The sequence below is a fragment of the Ostrea edulis genome, chromosome 3, assembly GCF_947568905.1.
Source record: "Ostrea edulis chromosome 3, xbOstEdul1.1, whole genome shotgun sequence".
NCBI lineage: Eukaryota > Metazoa > Mollusca > Bivalvia > Ostreida > Ostreidae > Ostrea > Ostrea edulis.
The window spans coordinates 13,065,640-13,081,662 of record NC_079166.1 but is presented as its reverse complement, the minus strand read 5'-3'; the positions used below and the strand labels follow the sequence as shown (position 1 = coordinate 13,081,662).

Here is a 16,023-nt window from a genome sequence, read left to right as displayed (position 1 = left end):
GGTTATATGCATAACAGCATTTCACTTAATGTCATTCCTCTAACTGAAATATACATATAACTATCTGTTTCAACTATTAAACGTATCAAAAGAAAGATATTTGGTTTTATCATATACCCATCGATGTTTCGTTTTCTATACAGTGGATTTCACAGAGTGTTGTCCGGTTTTCCGGATCACCACACTGGCTTTCTGATTTCATATCAGTATCATCTGAAACTGATGACATCACAATATATTAACGTCACGTTTTTTTTTGTGGAAAATGTTGACCGCGTCACAAACAAAACTGCATACACATAACATAATCTCACTGTATGTCGTTTTTGTTGTTGATAATTTGGATTACATTTATTATCTTACAAATATGGATTTAAGATGCATAAGGGAGTATATAATAAATTTATCAACACTACAGTAACTTGATCCGTTTTGTGTAATCTGATGATCCGCGCCTGTCAACTCGATGTGACCCGACTCTTCAGATCATGTTACTGTACATGTTGTAATAGTGTATATATATTGACTCATCTACAAAATTTAGTAGATAATAAGATATTCGTAAATGAAAGCAAGGTGGGTGATGGCTACACGGGTATGTTAATGAGACACTACAGCTCATTTTGCGCAAAATCATGAAATGATATTTTTCTCAGGGCTTTCTCAATTTTTGTTGCATTGTTGAATGTATGAACTTTGCGAAAATAACACTTATCTAAAGTTAAAAATTCTTGTTTTAACATAAAAATTAATACTTTTTGATGGCCTATACAAAAAATATCGAGTCTCCTCCTTCGGTCTTCAGACGCATGCGCATAGACAGTAAACAATGCAGCATGTCGTCCAGTGAGAGAAAGTGTAGTGGATAGATCAAGACTTTTGAAAGATTCTGTGAGAAAAGAGGTAAAAATAAAATGAGATAAAACTCATACGTGAAATAAAATTGACCTTGAGATCAGTATGACCGTTGGAAAACAAAGAGTTAGGAGAAACGATAGTAACTCAGTGGCGGATCTAGGATTTCCGAAGGGAGATGTGAAAGTCCAATATCAGCCAAAGTAATCGGCCATTCTGGGTGCAAAATTTGGAGTTTCACTCACAATTTGTGGCGAAAAAAGGGAGGGGGATTCTGGCCCCCTAAATCTGCCACTGGGACTAGCCGCGAAAACACTGCTTTAAAAGTGTTATTTTTATCTGAACACGACACGTGTTAACTTAAGTTGTAAAAACATCGGAGGGTTTCTGTTGAAATAATGATTTATATAATTATTTACTTAATATTATAATGAGCAGGGAATAATTTTATACTTGAAAGGTGAGTGTGGACCCCTTTGAAGTGGAATTTAAATAATTTCTTACACAACACCTTCGCTGTCATTCAAAACCACGTGATGTAAATAACCATTCAAAAGTCCGAGTCAGCATGAAGAAACCTTTGAATTCCGGATGATCTTCAAAGCGCAGTTTAGAGCAAACTGATGCATTCAATTGTTCAAAATTGTCAGTATCGATATGATTTTTATCATTTTATTAATACATGTTTTTAAAAGCACTTTATTAAAATGTGGAAAATGAGCTGTAGTGTCTCTTTAAGACCTGTATGGCAATCTTTACCGGGAAAATTTTCACGTGACAATGTGACGTCATAATGAGCATTATTATATAAATAGATATACTGTTTTTATTTAACATTAATTTTATTTTCTGGATAGATTTACTTATGCATAAAATAAACCATATTGCTACTAAGATCGAAAGAAATATGAAGTGTTATACTGTTGTCGTGTAATTTGTGTCTGATAAATATCAAAGTAAACTGGTGACGTTATAACTATACATCGAGTGACGATGATACATGAAAACAATTTGTTAAATGTTCCCTAAAAATATCGATAAAATATGGAGCATTTGAAATATATGTCACGGGATATATGGAATATGTATATATAACTTTTGATGCAACAGAAGTGCATTTCGACAGATGCTATAAACTATCAGTGATGCTCAAGCCGAAATACTGTGAATCGATTGAAAGGAAGGTATGTTGATTTCATTCAATCACAATTTTGTTTCATGTAAAAGCATTTCATTTACCATGTCGAACTGATTTTATTATCACACATTGAAATAAAACTGCAAAAGTAACACACTACGCCGCATACATTTAGAGTCTTTTTAAACATCATAAACTATCGTACATAGTAATCACTGCTCGAATCATCTTCAAAGGAAGCTGTAAACTATCAGAGTAAAATTTAAAACATAGTTTTATGGCTAAATGTTTAATAATAATTTCATACTGAAATTTGGAAGGATTCCAGCAGCAATTATAATAAACTGCAGGTGTTTTACCCTCATTATCGAAAGTTAGATCAATGTTAAAATCCTGGGGTAGTGTGCCACTTTTTAATTTGCTATCAATGTACATTTGTAATCTATTCGTAATAGCCATGTATTGATGTCAATAGTTTTTAAAAGTAAGAAGCCCCATTCCTTTGTGTAGAACAGATGTTAAAGATTGTGAGGGGCATAAATGGAGTATATGACCTGTGTTAACGTGACCGCGCGAAAATAAACATTAAATGACCTAAATGTTGTATCTACGTCATATAGTAAAATGCAATCCGAATAAAACTACTGTTGTGATATCAATAAGAAACTTGAGCACTATAGTCTTTCTGTTGATATCGATGTGACTTATTCAAAACGCTTAACCCTATTCAATACGGATGTATTCTAACTTTATCTATTTTTTAACTATGGGGAAAATAAACGGATGACCCATTTCTAGCATCAGCCTGATCAGTATAGTCAGCTTTTTACGTTTACATCATGACTTAAATATTTCGCAGTATTTGTTGCTCATTCCGAATAAGGTATTGTCAAGGAATGCCCCTTATGGCGTAAAGTAAACTCGATAACACATTACTGTTACTTGTATAGAATTTTAAAAATGTCTGTATCCAGTATACATACCAATAAAAAATAATTGGGGTTTAATTTTCGGAGAGGCATACCATGCATGCAATGTTTTTCTAGACACAACAGGTTTCAAATAGTTGATTATAAGATTTCTTGCATCGAGCATTATTACCAATACAAGTAACTGACATATGCAAGGTGAAGATAACGAACAGTGATCAATCTCATAACTCCTACAAGCAATACAAAATAGATAGTTGGGCAAACACGGACCCCTGGACACACCAGAGGTGGGATCAGGTGCCTAGGAGGAGTAAGCATCCCCTGTTGACCGGTCACACCCGCCGTGAGCCCTATATCCTGATCAGGTAAACGGAGTTATCCGCAGTCAAAATCAGTGTGCCAAGAACGGCTTAACAATCGGTATGAAACACGTCAGACAGCATTTGACCCAATTTGAGGTTGTATTGACGAACTAGATCGTTATAACGACCATAGAATTTGCGAAATGCTGACTTCAATCGAGATGTTGAAATCCCCGTACCATCAACTTGTTTGTCAGTAGCTTACCTCGATTTCAAAACTTACTATACCCAGAGCAAGCCTTGCATATCGAATCAATTGAGATATATAAACACCATATACAGGTGATAATGGAATATTGCTACACAAATATGGGAAGTTGACGATGGAGAAGCTGAAATCATCCCCTTTGTCATACAGTTGAGTTGTCAATTTGCCGTTAATGTCTATTTTCAATAAAATATCTAAGTATGAAGCAGAAGTGGACGCCTCTGTGGTGTCCTTTATTTCGAGCTCACAGGGATATATCAAATCGACATATGAATGAAAGCTATCATTGTTAATAGACAAAACGTCATCAATATATCTAAAAGTCGAATTGAAGGTCACAGCGAGAGATTTTTTCTTCTCACGTAGAAGGTTTTGAATAAATTCTGCTTCATATGAATATCAAAACAGGTCAGCTAGCAAAGGGGCACAATTCGTGCCCATAGGAATTCCAACAGACTGTTGGAAGACCTGATCACCAAAGACCACGAAGATATTGTCAATGAGGAACTCTAGCATATTTTTTTATTTCAACTTATGCTTTTCAAATATCAACTCGCTTTTGAACCAGTCTTTTATATCAACTATTTTGTTAGGGTTTTCCACCTTCCTGTGGAAAGTCCTATTGATATTGCTCTGTTTATTAGAACTTTCCACCTTTCTGTGGAAAGTCCTATTGTTATTGTTCTGTTTATTATTTTCCTGCCGTCAAAAAAAATTGTCTTAAGACTTATTGAAAAACTTTATAGTTCATCATATAGTACTTCTTGAGAAACGAATACATTTTACCCTGCGTAATTGAACTTTGACCCCCTTACGGAGTTACTGAACCTTTCGCAGAAATCATTGTTATTGCTTCTACTTTTTAACCGTAAATGATAGGATGATGAAACATTCGCTAAAGCATAGAGTGTAATTAGTAAAAGCGAAGAATTTTCAATGAAGGGATTCGGTGTTCCCTAAAGGGAGTTAATGTCTCTTTATGCTTTGCGATTTATTCGTAAAACGTGTCCAACTTGAGAACGGTTTGTCGTAGAGACATAGGATCAACTGGAATATGATCATTGACCTTTGACCCTGACAATTAGGTCCAGGTCATCAGAAAAGGGGAAAAATATCACTTTTTATACTCTCTTTCCTGATTAAGAATGTCTCCATATGAGTGAAAAATTCTCGAGAGGGACGTTAAACAATATTCAATCAATCAAGCAATCCTGCTTAAGATAGCATATGGGTATTGACTTCTTGATGAAAGTTGATTTTCTGTATGTCCCTTCCTAAAAACAGGACCTTCTATTTTGATCCATTTCGACCTTTTTTCCAGGAGTTTTGCCCCTTTATTTGGATATAATTATTATATGAAGGGTACATAATTTGTCCGCCCTACTCCTCCCACAGTTTTCAAGTGAGAGCCTTCTTATTTTGTGGAGTGTTTGCATGGGTATTGAAGATGTGCATGTAGGATGGATTTTGATTTGCTACAATTTTTGAGAAAATTACAGGTTGTTGAACTTCTTGAAATTGATATTCTATGGAGGGTACATAATTTGTCCGTGCAACTCCTCCCACAGTTTTCAAGGGAGGACCATCTTATTTTGTGAAGTGTTTGTATGGGTATTGAAGATGTGCATCTGGGAAAGGATTTTGATTTTCTTTCATTTTTGAAAAAATACAGGTTGTTGAACTTGGTCCATTTTGAGGAAATCTCATTTTTTAAGCTAAGACCCTTTGTTCATATGAAAGTTTGTCACAGCCTCATGGTGGCTGATACTACCTGAAGCAAAGTTATACAAACTATACAAATTATAGCACAAGAAAAGCACCCTATGTAAGCATTTCACGGGCGTATTATGTACCTTCTGCGGTACTCTTCTTCTTCTACTGAATCATTCTGTTAGTTTCAAAGTGATGAAAATCCAAATTTTGATTCCATAGCCTATCATACCTGGACAATTGTGACTTCTAAAACCTACAGATTTTTGAACGATTTCATATGTTGTACTTTTACACGCCAGCAATCATTTGACATAAAAGTGGATGAGATAGCAGACAATTTGAGAGCCCAATGACCCCCTGTATGTTATAAACCTTGAAAAAATGCATATTGAAAAACGGCGTCTAAAATTCCTATCCCATGCAAAGAAGTTTCATTCATCATTTACATCACTAAATTACCATTTCAAGAAATATTACAGGGTGGTTTTTGAAATACAGTTTAAAACATTAAAGTTTTAAATTACTAATAACCACTTTCATTGATTGCCGTAAACTTGGAGTTTGGAAAATCATAACTACTTCGGAGCCTACTAAAAGGCACAAGACAATGTCATGCCTGTGACTATGAGAAAGTATAACCGATGAATTCCGGTTTTGCATTTTCAAATAATGAATCACATAGTGATTCATTTTCTGTAGACTCGAAATATCAGACATATGCATAGACTACGTCACATGAATACTGACATTTTCATTTATTGTGAACTGACAGGTGAAAATGCCTGTCAGGGAATAAAGATCCTGGGTTGATGTCTCCTGGTGTGAATACATTGAAGGAGGGAGAAATGTAGCGGTCAGCCGAGTTCGATCACCGGTGGCCAGTTAGCTCAGTTTGTAGAGCACCTGACTAGAGATTCAGGGGGCCGGGTTCGAATCCCGGTCTGGTCCGTTGCATTTTCTCCTTTCCTGTTACACGTTATTTATATTTTTACGATGACTTTGAAATAGTGAAAATTTGATTCGCGTAAATTTAATACACTGTTTTAGATCCTGATTCGCGGAAAAAACATGACGCGAGAAAAACCTGATATACGGTATATGAAACTGAAGAAAATGTATTTGACTGTTTTCAATAATTTTTATACGCCCGTCTTTAGATGGGACGTATTATGGTACAGTGATGTCTGTACATCCGTTCGTTCGTGATTTCCTCTTCATAATTTGATTTCCCTTTCACATATCATGCTGAAACTTGCGAAATATATTTTACTGTGAATGATAACATGTCATGCAAGTCGAAAAACTTACTATACTGCATTGTCTGCAGCGAGTGTGGCGAGGAATATATTGGACAAACCGGAACACAACTAACAGACAGGATGCATATCCATCACCAATAAAATAACGATCCCAGTACAAGAAATAACCCATGTAGCGAACACCTTGACACCTCTGCTAGAGGCAACTACAGCGTATTTCCATTTTATAAACTTAAAACAGAATCAACGTCCATGAGACTTGCTAAAGAGAATTATTTCATTAAACTGTTTTCTCCTAAACCAAACAAACTGTAATCAATGCATATATGAAAAAATTATGATTGTTAAACCTCTTAATTCATCAACTTTTATCACTTAAAATGTTATGCTTATTTTGTCCAAGTCACCTTTCCCGAACTTTTGTATTGTGATGTCATGTATCTATTCCCTCCTCGCAAAGACTATCATGACGTCATGACGTCATAATAGACGTCTCTAAGATAAACAACTTTGTTTTCAAATTTTTTATTCACCTGAGGATGGATGTTAAAATCCAGTAAGCGCTAGTGATTTAAATATATTTTAGAACTGCATATTATTTTCCTGCTTTTTTATTGAATTATATATATATATATATATATATATATATATATACAAAGCACTAAAATGACTAACGAAACGAACAACCAGGTTGTCAAATTTTCGGGGCGTCCCGTCCCGTCTTCAGGACAAACGAAAAGAATTACATAATGTGGCCAATATCAACAGAGAATAATAACAAAAACTAGATATAAATACATCTAGCACTACAACTACACTAATTTACAAACGTATTTACAACGCAGAATACATGCTTTTTGGTCTTTAGACTTGGCATTCAATGTTAAAAGTGGAGCGAATTAGGACGAGCCTTATTCGTCCAAAGAGCTGATCCAAAATGTACGAAATGATAGAAATAGACTTGATTAATCTCAACTTTGAGATTACATATATTTTCTTGTTTCAAGTTGATTCAACTCGCTAGCTTTAATAATTTAAATTCAGTGAAAATTATAAATAGATTCAATTTAATTAAAAAATATATCATTTTCCTTACAGTTTACAACGACTGATCAAACTCTCGTGATTTGGAAATGGGAACTACTTGCACAAATATTTCTGATATTTGTCTTTTCAAAAGGAAATGAGCAATTGTGTAGCATGTATATTGAAGTAGCCTCTTCCCTACTTTTTTTTATCCTCATCTCTGATTGAGAGCTAAATATAGGATTTGCTACATCATATTCTTCATCTTCAGAATACAATGCAGTCGACGTCTACCAGGCGCGCTCGTTCCACTAGAACAATCCCATTATGTCGTCACCTTACCAGTGATGGTTCAAAGAGATTAGCAACTTTCGGTGCCCTATGCTGCCGTGCTGTTATAAAAGGGATTTCTTTTATTCGTCTTGCGGGAAGTAGGTGCGTTTACAATGCGGAGGAGGAATACATTGAATGTATATTCTGTGGAAAAATTACCATAGTAGAAAACAGTATGTGTCACTTTCTTTTGGTATTGAATACAAACTGTTGATATGCTAAAGAGCATTTTCTTATCCTTTTTTTCATATGTTGTGTTAAATTGTAAACGTTCCTTTTACAGTGACTATAATGAGTACCTTGTATGACGTGAAGTATTACCATCATTCCACCTGCGATGGTATGAAATTCTACATCATGAAACAAGAACGTGCCATACACCAAGGTATTGTCAATCTTGATATCTTGGAAAGACTGCAACATCAACGCTCGGGGTTTTATGATGAGTCAATCGAAACATCGTTCGGCCTTATCCGTCGATAAAAATTTTTTCGGATATACACGTCACCATATTGGACATACTTTGCGTCATATGACAAGAGAAATTGTGTCACATGCAGCTGGTATAATATAACCTATCATTGGGTCAAAAGCTGTCTAACGTGCTTCATATCGATTTTAAGACCTATCTTAGCACACTGATTTTAACTACGTATAGTTCCGTTTACCTGGTCAAGATATTGGGGATGCACTATCTTCCTAGGTACCTGATCCCACCTCTGGTATATCCAGGGATCCGTGTTTGTTGAACTCTCTAAATTGTATTTCTTATAAGAGTTATAAGCTAGGTGACTGTTCGTCATCTTCACCTTTTATGTGGTACACTCTGCAAATTGTCACAGGAAATTGATGTAAATATGCTTTTTAACACGCACTTAATTTAAAAGAATACATGTACATCCCACTTGTCATATTTCCGTATATTTTATACCAAGTGAATATTACGTTGATCTCTTTTCTAACGTTGCAATCTTCCGGTTATAACAATCTTTCGATTACCTATTACAATTGCAATTAGAAGTAAAGTGGAAGCAGCTATTTTGATATAAACAGTTTATTCCTTTGATATATAAAACAAACCACTTTATATATATATATATATATATATATATATATATATATATATATATATATATAAGTACTTCGTTACTAGCTTGAAAATACGGATGCATATTTAATTGCTGTTATAAAATTTAGAAATTCATTTCAAAATTAAGGATTATCTCCCTCACGCATAGCTCCTATCCTTAGACGAATTTGACTCCATTTTTTGGCACACTGTTTTTCCCTATAATAGCTCCAAAACTTCGTTGTTATTACAGATAACAAAGATTTCGGTTGAGCATCACTGAAGACATGATTTAATGGCAGACCTCTCTCTCTCTCTCTCTCTCTCTCTCTCTCTCTCTCTCTCTCTCTCTCTCTCAGATGACGTGCACGCATTTGCGTACTTGCAGCTACGCGCCTGTATATACAGATATTTAGTATTGCTTATAGAAGTTATGAGATTCATCACGGTTTGTTATCTGCGGCTTTCATGTTATATTTGTATTCACCCGAAGATTGATTCTCAAGTCAAGAAAGCGCTAACGATTTGAACATCTTTTGGAACTTCATATTTTCGTGCTTTTTTATTTGATTATTTTGTTGTGATATCAACTCTTTCTATTTGGATTATATATATTTATCTATCTATCTATCTATCTATCCACCCATCTCTCTCTCTCTCTCTCTCTCTCTCTCTCTCTCTCTCTCTCTATATATATATATATATATATATATATATATATGTAATTCAATAAAAAAAGCAGGGAAATATACAGTTCCAAAATATATTTAAATCACTAGCGCTTTCTGGATTTTAACATCCATCCTCAGGTGAATACAAATATATATATATATATATATATATATATATATATATATATATATATATATATATATATATGTATGTATGTATGTATGTATGTATGTATGTATGTATATATATATATATATATATATATATATATATATATATATATCATACAATTTATTTACAGATGTCTCAAGCTATGGTGAGCTTCTCCAGATCTGGCAGTATGGCGTCATTACAAGAAGCTGTGATTAGTTTACCATCAGTCGAGGTCTCAAAACGGAAGCCGTGCGGAGAACACATGAATTTAACCTACGTGAAAGAAACGAGTTCATAAATTGCGCTGATTATTTTGTACACAGATTTGAAAAATATAAGATCAATATTTAAAAAAAAACAAAAATCTTTTTATTTTTCATTGATTTATTAGATGAAATTGAATTATCTTTCAAACAGAAACGATTGTTATTTCTATGAGCAAGTATTCTTACTGTGTTTACATCCGGCCTTTTTTACGAAAGAAACCGATAATATGCGAAGGTATCCAGATTTTGTCATGTTGTATATTCTATGCACACAAAAATAGTTTTAATGCAAGCCAACAATATTACCCCCTGATAACTGTACAGGTGAGTTATTTTGGACGTTTTTCTTATCCATTTTGGCCAAACTTTCTTTTTCACTATACATATACTGTAGATTTGAGCTTGTCTCTAACTTTTATACATGTACTTGCTGGTGCATATTTTATCAGACTTCAAATCCTGATGACATTCAAGAACCTTGTTGCTTTTGAAATCCAAAGACCAAAGTTCAACGTCATTATTACACTAAATACGTATTGCGGCTATTCAAAGCTTAATAAAGGGCGTCCGTGGCCGAGTGGTTAGAGCATCGCGATCACAATCACACGGCATGTCACGTCTGCCGGTAAGTTTGATAGTTTCCCAGTTTACTTTCGGAAGGTCGGTGGTCTCTTCCCAGGTACATTGTGTATCTGGGTTCTCTCTCCCACCAATAAAAAACTGGGAGCCACCAGATAATTGAAAAAATGTTTAGTGTGGCGGAAAACATCAATCAATCAATCAATCAATCAAAGCTTAATACTTATAAACTATATAAAACACGTACATGTTTTTACTTAATGAATGCAAGCGTGCAAAATTTTCCAAATTACAACTCGGTCATACGCATCTTTGATACTTAATATTTTGAAATTATATGATTTACAGCTTTTTCTATTATATTCTATAAAAAGATGTCTGGCTTGTGGACTTGTATATTTATGATTACATGTATATACATGTATCTACATGTATATATCTGCCATTGCACAGGAAACTTCTAGTCCTAATGTGTGTCAAAAATTTGAAATTATGTAAACTAAGTATTGTAGTATCCTGGGATAGATGTGATAAACGTAGACCTCCTTTACCCCTCATTGTTACATTTGCCCTCTGTGAGACAAAACTCTTTATCCATAATTTTTAAGAATTTCTGGTCCTCTATGGACAACCCTGGTTTGTTGTCATTAGTAGTAGTCTCAAATATGTTTAGTTTGGTTATCCTTGTCTTGTAAGTGTTCATGTAATTGCTGCACACGTTAACCATTTGTTCACAAGGTTCCAAGGTGCTTGCCCTACCATTTTCCCTGATGAATGTTTTATTTGAGTCACTGCTAGATGAAGGAATATGATGCCCTGAGAGACAGACATCTCCTATTATCGTCCATCCAAGTCACGAGCGTTGGGCAAAAGGTGTACCCAGAGGTCCAATCCTTTGGTTTAGTGAGTGATGGGCTTCGGGGAGGTCCCTTCCAATGAGTAAAAGTATTTTCACCAAGGATCTGGCTCATGAAAATGTTCAGCTATATCATTAAGATGAGGATAGCAATGTGCTATGTCAGGAGTTGGTATCTCTGTGTGGTTGTCAGGTAAATTATCACATTCGAGAACAGGTGGAAGCTTCAAAGGCTTACTATGAGTTCTACCAATTCCCTCCACAATTAAGCCTTTGGCCACTCTACCACAACTAACAGCTTTGCCGGAACAGGACTGCATGATATATTCAATAGGTGTGGAATATATTCCTAAGTGATTGAGTAGTGAACTCCTTCCTAGAGTTTTCTTGCTCTGGTCATCAAGCATTGAGTATGCCAGAACTGAATTCTCCGGGTGACCTTCTTGGTAAATGCAGACTGGTATGATACGAGCACAGAACCGTCCAGTGAAACCAGGTTTTCCACATATTTTCGTACAACTTGCGTTTACAGCCAGTTGACTCGACGAGCGTGCATCCTCCTCGCCATGCCTGTGCACTGGTACGTTGGGTGACTGTAGCTCTCTGGATCCATAACGTTCATCTGGTGGATGTAAAGCTGTACAGTGTAAATAGCTTTTAAAAATGCTACAACAGATTTTTGAATGACACTTTTGAGCAAAGTGGTCAGAAGTTTCACAACACCTTAGACAGAAATTGTTATTCCGCAGAAGTGTTTTTCGGTTTTCTAAGCTTCGTGTCTGAAAAGCTTTGCATTCGTTTATAGCGTGTGTTTGCTCCTTGATGCAACAAACATCCATAAATTGCGTCTTTCTGACTTTCAAAAGAGGTATTCGTTTTCCGTGTGGTCACTGAGACTGTTTTATTCCTGTTCCCATCTTTTTCGACATGACTAGTAGCTTTCGGCATCTCATATATAAGTCCTGGATCGTTCCTTATGACACTCATCTCTGCGATGAATTTGACGAATTCAGTGAAAGGTGGAAAGAGCACCAAGTGTCCCTTCTTGTAACTGACAACACGACTGTCCCACTTCTCTTGGATATGCCTTGGTAGTTTCTGTATAATAGGTTTTATGCTGAGAGACGAGTCGAGATAGGAAAATATCACACTATATTCCTGAAGATTCTTTACGGCTTCTATTTCTGTAAGAAGATCATGTAATGCATACAGTTGTTTGCGATCTGTAAGATCTGGAAGGTCTGAAAGTCTTGCCTTGAGGGGCAATTCTAGTAGCTCTGACGAACCGAAACGCTCATCCATACGACTCCAGATGGTGTGCAGATGGTGTGCAGACACTGTTTAGGATTGTTTGCGCAAGAAGTTCTAGCACTCATCACTAGTTTGTAAGCATCTGACTCCTTGTGAATACAGTTCGTCAAAAGGGACATTTCTTCAAGCGGTGAGCATTTTATGTCTGTGACCATAGTTCTGAACTGACTTTTCCAAACAATATACCTATCAGGTCTATCCTCGAACTGTTGTTGTTGGAAACTTTCAAGAAGTATGTTTTTCTTGATGAGAAAGCTTGAGGCATCCTGAAAGGGACCATATGGCTGTGTTGTTGAAACCCTGTGAGTATCTAAAGGAGGAGGACGTGTCAAATGCAGCGGAAACGATGGTTCACTGAATGTAACTTGATGCTGAATTTCTGGGGTAGAGGTTTCAACATCTGTTGGTGCCAAATGTGCTGATGGCATGACGGTTGTGGCGTGTGGAGATAGTATCTGAGGCTTCGATTGTGTCGGTGAACGTAATCCATCGAGATAGTTCATTGTTTTGTTAAATGGACTTAACTTTTCCTTTGGTAGATCCATATGTCCTAGATCCTCTCGCTCATCTATCAACTGTTTTTCAAGGTAGTGGCTTCCACATCAGCTGCTACAGCCGTATTCTTCTGTTGTAACAGTTCAAGTTCTAATGGTTTTTCAAACTTTTCTTTTTTCAATTCCGATTCCTTTTTCAGAAATTGAATTTTAATTTTTTCTGATTCTGCTTTCGCTCTCTTGCTTGCAGCAAGGCTTTCGCTGGATGCTGCTGATCTTTGTGATCTTGAAGACTGTTGTGATTTTACTTCTGATGACTCTCTCTTCACATGAATATTCTTATTAATTCATTTAGTTGTTTTTTAAGATTGTTCATGATAGGCCAGTAGTCCTCTAACTCTTGTAATGCTTCTGGTTGGCGTGAACGTGATAGAAAGTCCAAGTAACCATTTACACTTTTGTCGTATCTATGAAAAGCACATTGAAGAGTTGTTTCTAAATTCTCTAAAGCTGATATAGACCTTGGTAATGGTTCAGAATTGATTATGCACTCATTAAGCATTTGACTGGATGACTTGACCTTTTTAAGGTGTGTACTTTTCTGGGTTTCAAAGAATTCTTGTCCTTTTTTTGTTGGAATCAAAGGCCTGTCCTCACAAGTGTCTTTAGGGTTGGCGTCTGTATCCATGTCGAACAGTGTGTTGCAAGAAGGTACAGTCTCCAATGCAGGACAGCTAACCATAAATATTGTCACTCCACAAATCAACATGTATGTGCAAACGGACGTTTATTTTAGTAATATGATTCCAAGATGACATTACACTATGATGATGAAGTGAAGTGAGATGAATTGGTAAAAAGCTGAAAGTAAAGTAGTCAAGATCTTCATTACATTGAATAATCTCAAAAATACTCCAATAGATACACAGATATTAATTAAAGTGAATAAATCTTCACAATAGAATTTGGTATATCTAATTTGTACATAAGATTGATCAATAAACCACACGAACTGGGTTTTATATAAACAAGTAATAAAATTGTGAAGACAGTAACTGCTTTCCATACAAAAATGTATCCCGCAGAATGTTAGGAATCAAATGCATCCATAAACAGTTAAATATGCACTGACTGTGGAATGAAATAGTTCTTATCATTCATAAAATGAATCATGAAATAAGTAAAACACTTACACTGTGGGCAGACAGAGCAAAACAAAGAAAAATACAACAGGTAAATTGTCGCGTGTTTACTCGTGGAAGTAACAAAAGGTAAGTAGCTCAGGAATCTGGACAAATACGGATAACAAAATTCCGGAAAGAGACAAGACGGCACAATATGTGTAACTTAACCTTTGATATCAGAACAGCGATTTCCTTGATGAAGAAAGGAATTGTGTTTTGGAAATGAACATAAGCTACATTATTATCTATACAAATAATTTTTTTATTCAAATTCTACATGAAGTAAAGCTTATACGGTATTTTGATGCACCAGATGCGCACCCCGACAAATTATGAACTATATACACACACTTAAATGCCACTACAATAGAGTAACATACTTTTAAAATACTACTACAATCAAGAAGCATACTTAGATATTACATAACAGTTTTGTTACCACAGAAAATAACAGTTACATAAAAACTTGTTTTTATATCGGTAACATGGATGCAATGGTCTCTACTATTGCCTTTTGCAGTTTTAAAATACTTCGTTATAGGCCTATCATGTTATAGGGTCTAGTTGTTTACATCACAGTGGGTCTTTTTGACGTCATCAGCAAGGGAGATCAGCCGCGATCATCAAAAATAATTTTCGTGATCGAGTATATTTGATCAGCTGTTATGACGTTATAATGCATTGAACAAAAAAATTAAAAATGAATTATTGTTTAATAAACCTTGATTAATGAAATTCCACACATAACTCAATTTCTTCAGATATCGTTTCATATGACCTTTAATCTCGCTTAGATCACTTACCTAGTTTGTTGATAGTGTTAATCCCAATATTCATAATTCCACATGTTTGATTATTTCTATAACATAGACTATTAACTTATTTTTTAATCAGTATGGATATTTATAAACATTAATCTACAAATTAAAGAAAATAAAGACAGTCACCAATGTAAGTTTAATATCAAAATGCGAATCCTCTGAGGGCGAAACGTCACAGGGTGAATCATCTTTTCGGGCGAATCGTCTGAGCACGAAACGTCCTCAGGGGCGAAGCGTCCCGTATTCGATGCTGTTACAATCACTTTAACCTTGGGTATCGGTAAAAGTAGGCGACCTATTATGGGTGTAAGTAAAGTTTGTGATCTGTTTGTTGATGTTAGTAACGTTTATGATATGTTTGTGGGTGTCAGTAAAGTTTGTGATCTGTTTGTGGGTGTCAGTAAAAGTTTGTGACGTGTTTGTGGGTGTCAGTAATGTTTGTGACCTGATTGTGGGTGTCAGTAAAAGTTTGTGACATTTTTTGCGGTGTCAGTAAATTTTGTAACCTTTTCTATACACTACCCGTTTCAGCCTTATCTATCTAAATTAATGTGTCCCATATGTTTTAAAACACCCGCTATTTCTCTAAAGGTAGCGGATATAGCATTTATATGACCTATATAAACACATTTAAGAAGCACAATGAATAGAACAATATACATTATATTAACGTGAAATATTGTTTTGTTTTTCTTGCAGTCTGATATTATTTCATTCTGATATTATTTCATTACCGGTTCCTTTTAATTACTTTCTTTTTATTTCTGGTTTTGTTTCCCATCTACTTCATAA

The 16,023-nt window shown here is 35.3% G+C and overlaps 1 long non-coding RNA gene across 1 annotated transcript; it reads left to right on the top strand.

Annotated features, from left to right (window-relative positions):
- The first annotated feature begins 7,747 nt into the window (after positions 1-7,747).
- On the top strand, positions 7,748-10,134 carry LOC125676164 (uncharacterized). The gene is made up of 3 exons (XR_007370793.2): positions 7,748-7,999; positions 8,110-8,211; positions 9,869-10,134. It is a non-coding gene; the product is annotated as an uncharacterized LOC125676164 (long non-coding RNA).
- Positions 10,135-16,023: the final 5,889 nt, after the last annotated feature.